General features: G+C 42.0%; 1 protein-coding gene across 1 annotated transcript in view; it reads left to right on the forward strand.

The window, feature by feature from the left end:
• Positions 1 to 14,889, forward strand: part of LOC124292326 (centrosomal protein of 78 kDa-like) — a 192,461-nt gene that overhangs the window by 160,768 nt on the left and 16,804 nt on the right. The window lies entirely within an intron of this gene.

The following is a 14,889-nucleotide window of genomic DNA, read 5'->3' on the forward strand; positions in this document are numbered from 1 at the left end:
CAAAGTTCAGGGTTACATTATTTTAGATCTGCATTCAGGGATCAACATGCAAGGGTCAGAGTTCAGGGTCATGTGGGGTCACCAGCCAGAGGTCAATTTTAAGTGTCAGTGTAGACTGAACGCCTGTGCATCATAACTTCTGATGGCCTTATTGTAAGGAGATTAATTTTCATTAACATTGGAAGTGGCAAGAAAATGTTAAATTTCTGAAGCGTCAACAAGCATTTAATAAAACGAACCTTTTCTCATCATTATATGGCTGCCATATTGCAGATACAATGTAAAAAGTAAAACTCCCTCACTAATGTATGAAGCAATGCAACCAAATCATTCCCTGTCTCTCTGTTTACAAATGTATATATATTATTGCTTCTGCCCCTATATCATCTCTCTGTTGCTTCTGAGATTCAGAGTTGAGGTTCTGGACGTGCCAGACATGTTCATTAGAGATAATGACCAAAAGATGTTGTGTAATGCTTGGAAATCTCTCCGACAACCAACATCCGACATGATAGGTTCACTGTGATTTGATTGACAGGTTATCTCATACCAGAGGATTATAAATCTGGAAATAAATGGCACTGACGTGAGATCTAACGCTCTGTGCGTATTATGTTTGGCTTGTGTCAGTTGCTCTTAGCTATCTTTGGCCATTGTCATGAAAGTGTTTCTGGTACAAAACGACCTTGGTTTCATTTTCAAAGATGGGTTGAAATGCCAGGGTTTAGAAAACTGTGCCAATGACTGTATCAAGTGAACACCTGAACGCTGTCAAATAAATAACATCTTCACGTTTCTCCAATCATTTCCAGGGATTACAGTCCCATGTTATAGCACCAGCGACATGTTTAAAACATGCTGTCACAGCTGAAGTATGTTGTTGGTTCCTGAAGGGCAGTTTGTAATCAGTTTTATTTACAGAACCCTAACCTAAATTCGTGGATAACCTTCATTCGTGGATTGCTGGACTTATCATGCTATCTCATAAATTAAGTCTCATATGACGTCACGAAGTGGTACTTTTGATGTACATACAATGCCACGCCTCGCTGACAAGAATTTCCAAATGTCTGCATTACACGTAAATACACTAAATGTAATTGTCCAGCACTGTGATAAATAGCCCAAGATCCCTAATGCCACCAATACCAAATTATATTTTTGCAAAATGTCAAGTAAAAAAGATACCATTAGCACCGACCTTTTCACGTCTCATCGTCTGCTTTCCTTGGTGTCAATACTTACTGCAATGGGCTGTCGTACATAGTGATATATTGTAAACGACTACGTAATCCACGAAACAAGATGACATCACATTTTGTGTGCACACGAATGGGTGTTGATTGCAAATGGCTTCGGTGAACAAAGGTTTCATTCACGAGTGGAATATTAGCTATTTTCAACTTGCTGAATCAATGAATATATTAATCATTGAGTATATAAAATGAATTCGTGCATTTAAAATATGATTATCGCGCACCTCCCTTATATCCACAAATCAAGGTTACGTGAGTGTAATTATTTTTGACAATGATTATTGTACAACATAATAGATACATGAACTCTCCAATTTACAGACCATTATTTTCCAGAATAAAGAAGTCGTACATGTATATCCATAAAAATTGTCCTCATTCTCCATTCTCCATATTTTCCAACTCATTGTTAAAATGAGTTTCAAATTGATTACAAGTATTGTTTGTGTTAGCAGATTAAATTCTAAAGCTAAAAGAAAGTATTGTGATTTTGTCATCTGCTCATGTCAGTATCAAAGCCTGTATCAGGATCTTTTTCTTTGGGGAAAAACCAAGGGCAGATAACTCCAAAATGTTTTCCCCAAACAAACCTGCAAACAGCACGACACTAAATGCCATTGGTTTGTTTATTTAATGTTGTTTTACGCCACAATCAGCAAAATTCCACCTATATAGCGGCAGTCTGTAAATAATCGAATCTGGACCAGACAATCAAGTGATCAACAGCGTGAGCATCGATCTACACCATTGGGATACAATGACATGTGTCAAGCAAGTCAGCGAACCTGACCACCTGATCACGTTAGTCGACAGGCATGGGTTGCTGAAGACCAATTTATGTCTTTGGTGGTATACTATTGGGCTTGTCGAATACAGTTTAAATGTCGCTCAACTGGATATTGTTTATCCAAGTGACAACATTTTATACAGGAGGCACCATGATATGAAGATGTTTTAATTTTATTATTATAGTATATTTCTATAGCGCACATGATCCACGCAACTAATGCATGCCCAAGGCGCTGTTTTTTTTCCCTCGATCATTGGATGTCAATCTCAAAAGCACATCTTATTATCAATCTCAACTCCCTGGGGAGTATACAACTCTTGCTGCCACAAGGCCACAGAGTTAATGTGGCTTCCCCATCCTTACAAGGTACCCATTCACAGCTGGGTGGACTGGGACACATAGTCACAGTACTTAGTCCAGATTTACTGCACTTTTCTGTACCCGGGAAGTAGGTGTTTGCACGTAGTCATGTGACCACCAGTCATTTACCAACTGATTCGTAGGTTCTTTTAAGTGCACAGGGTTCTGACAACACTGAAAGTGTCTGCACACAAAGTTGACTCCAAAATTTTTTACAAACGGTAATAAGTGGGCTCGAGATGGCTCCTGGCGCCTTAGAAGGCTCGCCCACCATGCCCCTTGGAAACAAGTTGATCAAAACAGCTGCATTGTCTCATTATTTCAGGCCAAACCAAAAGTTGGAAAACTTAATTTCTTTTTTATGCAGTCTTTTCTTTAAACTGACTTATTTTAAGAACATTAGGTTAGCAGCAGTGACAAAGCAGGTTGAGGTATATAGTGCTACAGATTGTAAAACCGAGTGTTGGCCATTCTGTAATCATCCCTGTTGTTTGTGTGGCAGGAATTATGATGATGTACCACATTTGTGGTAATAAGTGCCCGTTTTGTAATGTGTGCTTGTTGTATGGCAGGAATGTTGGTAAAAGTGGTTTTCTACCAAATTAGTTGTAATAAGCGCCCATTATGTAATCATTCCTGTTGTGTGACAGGAATAATGCTTGTGAAGATCCGGTTTAGAAATGGTCTTCTGCAACCCATGATTGTCGCAAGAGGCTGATGCATGTCATCCTATCCCAGCTGCGCAGATCGATGCTCATGCTGTTATCACTGGATTGTCTGGTTCAGACTCGATTATTTGCAGGCTGTCATATAGCTGGAATATTGCTGAGTGCAGCTACAACAAACAATGTAGTAAGTGCCAATTCTGTAATCATCATAATGTGACCGAAATAATGCTAAAAGTGGTGTACCATATTTGTCCTAAAAACGGCCCATGGTGTTAAGAAGATGTACTAAAGAGAGCACTTTGATCAAGAGACCAAGTTGGAAAAGAGAAACTTAGTTGAAACATCAAAGAAACTGAAACTTCGGCAGTAATACATTCTAAATTAACAACCTTTATTGCTTTTGATGTTGATTGTAAGCATTTGAAAAGTACCAATATTGTTTGGTGTGATTTTGTATCATGATAAAATGGAAATAATAATCAAAATGACATTTGTATAACCTTTACTTCGGTGTGCTGTGATTGTGAGCTGCTGCCTGATTCCGCCAACATCAAAACGTTTGTTGACGTGTGTCATTCCAGTCAGTTGCTCAGTGCCATGGAATGGCTCCCATCAGAAATCTGATCACCAGAAAAATTGTCAAACTTACCAAAGACTCTTTAGTTGTGTTTCTTCAAGAAGTCTTTGACTGCGCCGTAATTGGTTTGAGCATATTCTCTCGGCTGGATCAAGAGTATATATATCACAAGCACAATCCTTATTTCAAATAATTCACAAAAATGTCAGTATTGCCAGTTTACATTGTAGTGAGTGAGTGAGTGAGTTTAATTTCATGCTATAAGATCCTGGCATAAGATCCATCGCCAGGATGTTATGGTGATGGTTTTGAGGGGAAGAGTTTACTGTGCTGGGTTATGTCCCCTTCTTATGCCAGGATCTTATGCCACACTATAAATTGGCTTCACACATTGTACCCATGTAGGGAATCGAACCTGGGTCTTCGGCGTGACGAGCGAACGCTTTTTAACCACTTGGCTACCCCACTTTTCACACCAAAGAACTGCTTTCGATTCCCCACATGGGTACAATGTGTGAAGCCCATTTCTGGTGTCCCCGCCGTGATATGACTGGAATATTGCTAAAGGCGGCGTAAAACCACTCTCATTCAATATATTGAAGTATAGGAATTGATCAGTGGGCATTTGTTGGATGCTTGATACAGCAGTTATGTTAAATCCATTCAAAGAACTAACAAGTTAAATTCTCTATTTTCACAACTAGTGTTGGTGCAGCTGCTGCGATATTCCACATATTGAACAGGGAATTTAAATCTGTTTACTCTTGCAGAATATTTCCACCGACTGGTATTTATTTTTTTTGTTTTCTTCCAAGCTGTTGTATGTGCTCACTTTACGATCTATCACGCAATGATTGAAGAATGCTGCCGTCAGAACAAAAGAAAGCTTATCTTTATAAATTGGATGTAGTTTTTAATCAGCAGGCCTCCATGGTGTGTCAAGGCTGATGTAGGTGCTAGTTTATCTCCAGACTTGGAAAAAGTTTTAATGGGCAAAAACTGAGAACTGATCCAACATCTGTATGACAGAAGAGACCAATTTACAAGAAAGCGTGGGTCTCTTGCTGGGGTCTCCACAGATGAACACACTCTGACAGACATGAAAAATAACCCCTACATTTGTGATCAGAGGTGCTGTATCTCGTTTATCTGTCACAGATGTAGTGTCTGTGATAGTAACTCGACTTGGTTGTTTTGAGGGGAAGAGTTTACTGTGCTGGGTTATGTCTCCTTCTTGTGCCAGGATCTTATGGTCATGGTTTTGAGGGGAAGAGTTTACTGTGCTGGGTTATGTCCCCTAGGTGTGCCAGGATCTTATGGTCATGGTTTTGAGGGGAAGAGTTTACTGTGTTGGGTTATGTGCTGGGTTATGTCCCCTTCTTGTGCCAGGATCTTATGGTGATGGTTTTGAGGGGAAGAGTTTACTGTGCTGGGTTATGTCCCCTTCTTGTGCCAGGATCTTATGGTGATGGTTTTGAGGGGAAGAGTTTACTGTGCTGGGTTATGTCCCCTTCTTGTGCCAGGATCTTATGGTGATGGTTTTGAGGGAAAGAGTTTACTGTGTGATGGCCAGGATCTTATGGTTGGTTTTGAGGGGGAAGAGTTTACTGTGCTGGGTTATGTCTCCTTCTTGTGCCAGGATCTTATGGTCATGGTTTTGAGGGGAAGAGTTTACTGTGCTGGGTTATGTCCCTTCTTGTGCCAGGATCTTATGGTCATGGTTTTGAGGGGAAGAGTTTACTGTGCTGGGTTATGTCCCCTTCTTGTGCCAGGATCTTATGGTCATGGTTTTGAGGGGAAGAGTTTACTGTGCTGGGTTATGTCCCCTAGGTGTGCCAGGATCTTATGGTCATGGTTTTGAGGGGAAGAGTTTACTGTGCTGGGTTATGTCCCCTTCTTGTGCCAGGATCTTATGGTCATGGTTTTGAGGGGAAGAGTTTACTGTGCTGGGTTATGTCCCCTTCTTGTGCCAGGATCTTATGGTCATGGTTTTGAGGGGAAGAGTTTACTGTGCTGGGTTATGTCCCCTAGGTGTGCCAGGATCTTATGGTCATGGTTTTGAGGGGAAGAGTTTACTGTGTTGGGTTATGTCCCCTAGGTGTGCCTGGGGATCTTATGGTCATGGTTTTGAGGGGAAGAGTTTACTGTGTTGGGTTATGTCCCCTAGGTGTGCCAGGATCTTATGGTGATGGTTTTGAGGGGAAGAGTTTACTGTGCTGGGTTATGCCCCCTTCTTGTGCCAGGATCTTATGGTCATGGTTTTGAGGGGAAGAGTTTACTGTGCTGGGTTATGTCCCCTTCTTGTGCCAGGATCTTATGGTCATGGTTTTGAGGGGAAGAGTTTACTGTGCTGGGTTATGTCCCCTTCTTGTGCCAGGATCTTATGGTCATGGTTTTGAGGGGAAGAGTTTACTGTGCTTGGTTATGTCCCCTTCTTGTGCCAGGATCTTATGGTCATGGTTTTGAGGGGAAGAGTTGACTGTGCTGGGTTATGTCCCTTTCTTGTGCCAGGATCTTATGGTCATGGTTTTGAGGGGAAGAGTTTACTGTGCTGGGTTATGTCCCCTTGTGCCAGGATCTTATGGTCATGGTTTTGAGGGGAAAAGTTAACTGTGCTGGGTTATGTCCCCTTCTTGTGCCAGGATCTTATTTTGCTGGTTTTGAGGGGAAGAGTTTACTGTGCTTGGTTATGTCCCCTTCTTATGCCAGGATCTTATGGTCGTGGTTTTGAGGGGAAGAGTTTACTGTGCTGGGTTATGTCCCCTAGGTCCCTCCACTTAATCAGTCTCTCATCCAATCAATCCACCCTTTCACTCACTCTCTCACTCTTTCCTCTAATCCTTGGAGGGGCTTTGGGGAAGCCTAAAGGTTAAAGAGTCCACTCGTCATGCTGAAGACCTGGGTTCGATTCCCCACATGGGCAGGGATTGGGATAGAGAACATAGACAATGGGCCATTTTCAGGATTATCAGCCATTTTCTGAATTTAGAATCCGGGGCCACTGCCCTTGTATCAATAGTAAACTTAAAAAATGTAATGGGCCTTCTTTTATTCTGATGTGCAAAATGGCCCATGGCCCCTGCCTTTCCCAATCCCTGCATGGGTACAATGTGTGAAGCCCATTTGTGGTGTCCCTCACCGTGATATTGCTTGGATATTACTAGGGGTGGGTATTGCAGAGAATTTTCATATTGCGATATATTGCGATTCGAGAGCATAAATTGCGATATGTATTGCAATGTATTGCAAGAATATTTTTTTCACAAAAAATTACTTATCATCGAGTTAATGCTTGATTTATAAAGCAAAAACACATCAAAGTCACTATGCTTGATTAATCTTTAATGAAAACTTTTAATCATGTCAAAATGAAGGAAACAAGGTAAAGAACAATGTAACATGAACATAGTGATTACTAGTTTGAACTAGTTTCTCCACTATCAAAAAAGCCCTGAGATTTTAGACAGCAACTTGACCTGGTCAGGACATATCAGGGATCACTGGTCATTAATGAGTAAATATATATATAACATTCAGATCCAAAACATTGCGAAACACTTGAGCGAAAAAACACAACTTCAAACCAAACTTAACTTGATTTCCGATGTGAGAAACGGAAATATCCGAAGATTTCCGAGTGTTATGAAGTTTTCCGAATGCATGTAGAAAAAACGGTTTTCGATCAGGGTTCCCAACTGCAGCTTTCAGGAGAGACAAAAACATCAGTCCCACAGTGCAAGACTTATGCTAGTGTCTAACTTACTGTCCCCAAGTCCAGATGGATGAATAATGTATGCCAGCAGTGTGCTACTGTGTCGTGGCTACTCCAACCACTCCCTGTCCACTCATCCCAGTGTAGCACGTGTCCGGATTTCCTCCCAACTTGTGTCTGTGCTTGAATTGTCTGATTGATTATCAGTAATCACATCTAATTAGGTTAGGTTCGCTAGAACAAGACTGTTGATTGAAAGTATTGATCTGTGTCGATTAATGTAATTGTTGGGGCTGACCACACTGATGGCGCCGCTGTAATAGTTCATCCCATGTAACAGGTGCTTGCTGGAGGTGTGGCTGACCGACTGACCAGCTCTTGTCACTATGCTGGATTTGTTGCTGACCAATTCACCACCAACAGGTGCTTGCTGGAGGTGTGGCTGGCCGACTGACCAGCTCTTGTCACTATGCTGGAGGAGTTGCTGACCAATTCACCACCAACAGGTGCTTGCTGGAGGAGTTGCTGGCCGACTGTCCAGCTTTTGTCACTATGCTGGTTTGTTGCTGGCCAATTCACCAACAACAGGTGCTTGCTGGAGGAGTTGCTGACCGACTGACCAGCTCTTGTCACTATGCTGGGTTTGTTGCTGACCAATTCACCACCAACAGGTGCTTGCTGGAGGAGTTGCTGACCGACTGACCAGCTCTTGTCACTATGCTGGGTTTGTTGCTGACCAATTCACCACCAACAGGTGCTTGCTGGAGGTGTGGCTGACCGACTGACCAGCTCTTGTCACTATGCTGGGTTTGTTGCTGACCAATTCACCACCAACAGGTGCTTGCTGGAGGAGTTGCTGACCGACTGACCAGCTCAGTTGGATGGCCGACTGGTTGTCACTATGTTGGGTTTGTTGCTGACCAATTCACCACCAACAGGTGCTTGCTGGAGGTGTTGCTGGGGAGACTGTCCAGCTTTTGTCACCATGCTGGTTTGTTGCTGGCCAAGTCACCACCAACAGGTGCTTGCTGGATGAGTTGCTGGCCGACTGACCAGCTCTTGTCACTATGCTGGGTTTGTTGCTGACCAATTCACCACCAACAGGTGCTTGCTGGATGAGTTGCTGGCCGACTGACCAGCTCTTGTCACTATGCTGGAGGAGTTGCTGACCAATTCACCACCAACAGGTGCTTGCTGGAGGTGTTGCTGGCCGACTGTCCAGCTTTTGTAACTATGCTGGTTTGTTGCTGGCCAAGTCACCAACAACAGGTGCTTGCTGGAGGAGTTGCTGACCGACTGACCAGCTCTTGTCACTATGCTGGGTTTGTTGCTGACCAATTCACCACCAACAGGTGCTTGCTGGAGGAGTTGATGACAGATGGACCAGCTCTTGTAACTATTCCTTGGTAGACAGTGGCTGTGGGGTAGCCTTGTGGTTAAATCGTTCATTCTTCACACCGAAGACCTGGGCTCAATTCCCCACATAGGTACAACGTGTGAAGCCCATTTCTGGTGTCCCGTGCCATGAATATTGCTGGAATATTGCTAAAAGCGGCGTAAATTGGTTGATAACAACTTTTACTTATTGCTGAATACTTAAACCAATTTGATGCTTTTGATGAGGCGTGGACAAACATTCAGCTCGGTGGAAATTAAAGTTTGTTCCTGTGTTGAATATCAAGGACGCCAACCTATTTTAAAATGAGATCAGTGCACATCAGTCAGCCTGATATAGATTCATCTTAGTAAGCAGTCACTGGCTTCGATATTTGATTACTCTTGAATGAATATATTTCATCTATTTTATTTCATTAAGTCCTCATGGAATGCTGGTAGAATGTGTCACTTTATTGCTTGTCAATAGAGGTGATTACTTTACAAGCCTGGGCCCAGATTTTTGAAGCTCTCTTTGCGAGATTGTCGTAAGTGCCATATATTAACATTATTTTACGACTACCTTAGCGTTAAGAGAGCTTCGAAAATCTAGGCCCTGGTGCTGAGGGACTGGTTAGAAGTTGACATGTTTGCTTGTTTGTTGTTTGACCAGTTTATGCTATTTCTGCTTTCTTTGTTCCCCACCCAACAAATTTGGTAGGGATACACATTCCACTATTTGTTACGAGAGAGGAGTGCAGCGATAAGAACAGCCATTTGTGTTAGTCATTCATTTACCTGTGCTGAGCCTTTCTCGCACACAACCCGTGATTCTTAGGTCCAGGTTAGAATGTACCTTCAGTAACCCATGCTTGGCGTAAGAGACGACGAACGGGATCGGGTGGTCAGGCTCACTGACTTGGTTGACACATGTCATCGGTTCCCAATTGCGCAGATCGATGCTCATGCTTTTGATCACTGGATTGTCTGGGATTTAGACATCTCTACAAGATGCGATGGTGCAGCACGTTACAAGTTTAAGTAATGAATTGTCTGAATGGCTAAATGAAAGATTTGGTAGGTTGTTTTCTTGTTTTTATGCCACACTCAGCAATATTCCAGCTACCGTATATTACCGTAGATAAGCCGATCTCATAGATAAGCCCCCAAACTTGACCCTTAAAATCAGTATGAAAATGGTATGTTTCGTACACAAGCTGACCTCCTATGAAGCGGTCCTAATCACGGCAAACACAGACCACATCTGCAGACAGTTACCGATAATTACAACTTAGGTCTGTATTATTGACAGAATTCACAATCATATTGCGTCTACTCACGTCTCGAAATGAAGTGTAGTTGACAGAAAATAGATAATCTATTTTGTTTTGCTAATTATCATACTTATTGTAGCTGGACGATCGATTGTCAACAAACTGGCTTGCTTATTTCACCTCATTTCCTGTGCGTACAACTTCCGTTTACCACGATTGTGAGCGTATGTTTTTCGCTCCAACCTCGATAATACCAATTTCACATCATATTATCAACAATCACGAACTGATAACTGTCTCGTTATCCACGGTTATCCGTGAAAACGTGTATGAAATGATATGTTTATTTCACCTCATTACATGCGCGTACAACTTCCGCTTACCATGTTCATGAGGGCCCGTATAACTTTAATGTTGGGAAACGTGTGCACAGCTGATTGCTATTTCCGGCTCTATATACACGCGGTAATCTTAATCCCTACATATAATACAATGCCCAGCAAAAACAAATTAGAACCGAAAAGGTAAATATTTACTAAATAATGTTGTCTAGTGGTGTTTAATTTGACGTCTTCACTGAAAAGTCGTTTTCTCTTGTTTGTTCACTTGAACAAAAGAAGTAGCCAGAAGAACAAGTTACCCGTAGATAAGCTGACCCCCTTCTACAGGCTACTGGTTTTTGTCCTCAAAATTCGGCTTTTCTACGGTAATATACGGTATATGGCGGTGTTTTGTAAATAATTTACTCTAGACCAATCCAGTGATCAGCAGTATGAACATCAATCCGCTACAAGCTAGCTTGACCACCCGCTCTCATTAGTCGCCTGGGGCGGTGGGGTAGCCTAGTGGTTAAAGCGTTGGCTCTTCATGCCGAAGACCTGGGTTCGATTCCCCACATGGGTTCAATGTGTGAAGCCCAATTCTGGTGTCCCCCGCCGTGATATTGCTGGAATATTGCTAAAAGCGGTGTAAAACTAAACTCAGTCAGTCAGCATTAGTCGCCTCTTACGACAAGCATCAAGGGTTTCAGTTCTAACCTGGATCTTCACGTGTCTAAGTAAATGAGGTGGTCAGACTTGGTGATTTGGTTGATAGTGTGTCATAATACCGTGAAGATGTGGATGGTTTCTCATGATATCAATCACTGGATTGTCTGCTCCAAACCTTATTATTCTCAGGCGCTGTCTATAGCTTGAACATTGGTGAGTGACGCTTAGACAACAAACAACCAAATTAACATAATCTTGATAGACAGGATCTAAATTATAGATCTAGATTTCAAATGAAGTATTGGATGTTCCAGCAAAGTTCATCATGACAAAGACCCTGAGTGCAGGACGTAATCGCGGAACAGTCGGAACTCACCACACTTTCAGGAGCCCACTCAACCAGCAGAGCTTTATGTTCAATTCATGAATCGACTGAATTAGATTCACTGCTATCAAATCCTTGTGCGAAGGAAATCGATCCGTTTACACCTAAAGTAATGAAAAATAAATATTTGCCATGGTTGGGCATTTGGGAAGTAAAATACTCAAGTGTCATCTTAAAATGAGCTGAGGATCAAACAAGTTGAGAGTGCTTCGGTTCAATGGAGTCATAGTGGGAAATTTATAAAGTCAATATTATGGATTTGTGTCGGCGGATGTTTGTGGAGAACTGTTTTTACACAGAGATATTTGCAGGGTTCTGAATAGAGGTTTCAATCTGGAGTCCTCACAAGCGAAATGGATCAGATTTGAAAAAAAGGTTTTGGTTATAAAAATGGATTAGATTTGAAAACATTTTCTGGCTATCTTTTGCTCTGTGGGTGGTAGTTTTATTGTCAGAGGCAGTAGACTGTGTAGCATCATTAAAACAAGTTCCTGTTGGAATGCAGAAAGAACTTTACAGGCTCTAAAGGGACATCGAAGTGGAAAAGTTTTAGTAGAGTTTTCAACAAGCCCAGCAGGGGGGATCAGAAAGTGTGTGTTTTTAAAGAGCCACTCTCTGAAATATTCCAGGTTTTTTCTGGTGGTCTGTGAATGATCGTGTCTGGGCCAGACAAGCTAGTGATTGATATCATAAGCATTGTAAGTGCAACTAACATGACGTGCGAGCAACTAAGCAGGGCTCGATTTAAAGAAATGAAACTTACTTGCACCCGGTGCAACCTTAGGTAGAAACCTTGTTGCATCAGATAAAAACAGGTTGCACCTGCTGCTCAATATAAAATCTTGTATAGAATGTGATGCTTGAGTTTTGGTAATGATAGTTTAGAAGATTATAACAAAAGAAATCTGGGACTGATAACATTGGTTATCTTACTTCCTACAATTTCATGAACAGTAAGTCCTTCAGTCACTGCTAATACAGTCATCAGAGTCACTCTTCCAAGTCAGTTCCTCATCCTTAAACCGCGTCCGTGGTGTAGTGGTTAGAGCGTCCGCCCGGAGAGTGGAAGGTTCCGGGTTTGATCCCCGACTGCATCATACCAAAAGACGTTAAAATATGGCACTTGTGGTCACTGCCTGGCGCTCGGCATTAATGGGTACAACAAGGACTGGTCGAGTCAGTATAATGTGTCTGAGTGGGGTATTCATGCTTCACTGCGGCATGGTATCTCAGTGGGCTAGCACTATAAAACCAGCTTAAGTCTGGGTTAGTACAAGCAGCCGCACATACACATACACACGTATGCACGTCGTCACATGAGCGAAATATTCTCAAGCATGACGTTAAACCCAATTTCACCTCACCTCACCTCACCTCACCTCACCTCTGGTAGGACTCCAATAACACTAACACATTCATTATGTCATCTTGAAAACTACTCTCCGATTCTACTGGTGAACTGTGGGTCTTACTGAATTTAACAAGGAAGTGATTTTATGGCACTTCCAAATGTAAATTCATGTTTTGGTACTCATTTGTTTGTTGTTTAACACCGCACTCAGCATTATAACAGTTATATGGTGGTGACGTGTAAATAATCGTGTAGTCGTAACTCAAATAGTATGTCTGTGAGACAGGTTATCATTACTGTACACTGGTATCTTTCTCTAGGCTATTACAATCAGTCTACTGGGGACGCTGGGGTAGCCTAGTGGTTAAAGCGTTCACTCGTCATGCTGAAGACACAGGTTCGATGTGTGAAGCCCATTTCTGGATATTGCTGGAATATTGCTTAAAGCGATGTTAAGCCATACTCACTCACTCACCCACTCACTCTAAGCTATTACTGATTATGGGCAGTTACCAGGGGTAGCCTTGTGGTTTAAGCGTTCGCTTGTCATGCCAAAGACCTGGGCTCGTTTCCCCACATGGGTACAATGTGAAGCCCATTTCTGGTGTCCCTCGCTGTGATGTTGCTGGAATATTGCTAAAGGCGGCGTAAAACTAAACTCAGTCACTATTACTAATTATGATGATGAAACTAATATTTTAGATCTATATTTTCCTAATATCTGAATTAGATATCACATGGTGTGCTAATAATTAATAATGGTATTTTGTATAAATTATTATTCCATGATAGTATTATTATAAGCAACTCTAAGTACAACAAAACCATTCACCATCTTCATCAGTTCAGGCAGACACAGGGGCAGTGGGGTAGCGTAGTGGTTAAAGTGTTTGCTCGTCACACCGAAAATCCGGGTTTGATTCTCCACATGGGTACAATGTTAGTCTGTCTCACAGTCCCTGAGCCACATTATTTTCCCCACTGCCAAGCTCTCTCTGCAGTGCTAAAGCCATAAATAAAGCAAGTCTAGATTTCCTCAGGTTCTGAATTTCTGGTCTCCCTGGGGCTCCTTTTCAATTTAAATGGGCTTGTTTGTTACTATCAAAATTATATATATTCAGAGACTAAGCATTAGCCTAGTACAATGTGTGAAGCCCATTTCTGGTGTCCCTTGCTGTGATATTGCTGGAATATTGCTAAAAGCGGCGTAAAACCAAACTCAGTCAATCAGGCAGACACATGTCCTTGTTTGAAGCTGAAACATTGACTTGAGATGTCCTTGATTACTGAGCAAGTTTGAAATTGCCTGGATTACAAATATTGGCAGAACGTGTACACTTAAAGAAGTTGTGTTTGGTTCATGTGATCTCTACTCTGATACAGCTATTTTCATCGCTTGTGGATAGATGGCAAAGAGATTTCAATCAGAGAGTATCAACACAGTCACATGCTTGACAATGGTGATTCGTGGTTATAACGATTTAGCTGTGTTTCATGCTGACCTCATTAGCATGTCGAGGACACGAGGTCAAGTTGGGCTGGCATCAGTAGGATTATATTCCCCTATATGCCAAGAGTTGCTTGTTGTTTAACGCCGCACTCAGCAATATTCCAGCTGTATGGCGGTGGTCTGTGAATAATCGTAGCCTAGTGGTTAAAGCCAGTGATCGTCAGCATGAGACCCAGCTGGGAACAATGACATGGGTCAACAATGTGTGAAGCCCATGAAATGTTGCTGAGTATTGTTCACACTATCAGGCCACTGGTTGTAAGGGAATATTGCTATGCTATCAGCCTCTGGTTTGGAGACAAACTAAATTATGTATAGGTGGTAGTGATTCACTTTTTGTATAATTATTATCACAAAGTTATTGTCAACCTAACTGCAACAATCCATGCTTATATGTGTATATGACAGTCATATCTTAAAAAATACAACCAAATACATCTGTTGAAGAATTCGGGTTGGAAGAATTCTATGACAGTTCCTTGACGCATCTGGCAAAATCTACTGATTTTCACAGCAAGTCTTCTTTCATCCATTCATCAGCTAATGTTTCCAATGTCACCACCTGTGATTCTACCCATGAAGGTCCGGGTTAGAATTGGTCTTCAGTAAACACGGCTTGTAGTAAGAGACAATCTACGGGATC

Source organism: Haliotis rubra, unplaced genomic scaffold (assembly GCF_003918875.1).
Source record: "Haliotis rubra isolate DU_JTF1 unplaced genomic scaffold, ASM391887v1 Scf513, whole genome shotgun sequence".
In the NCBI taxonomy this organism is placed as follows: Eukaryota; Metazoa; Mollusca; class Gastropoda; order Lepetellida; family Haliotidae; genus Haliotis; species Haliotis rubra.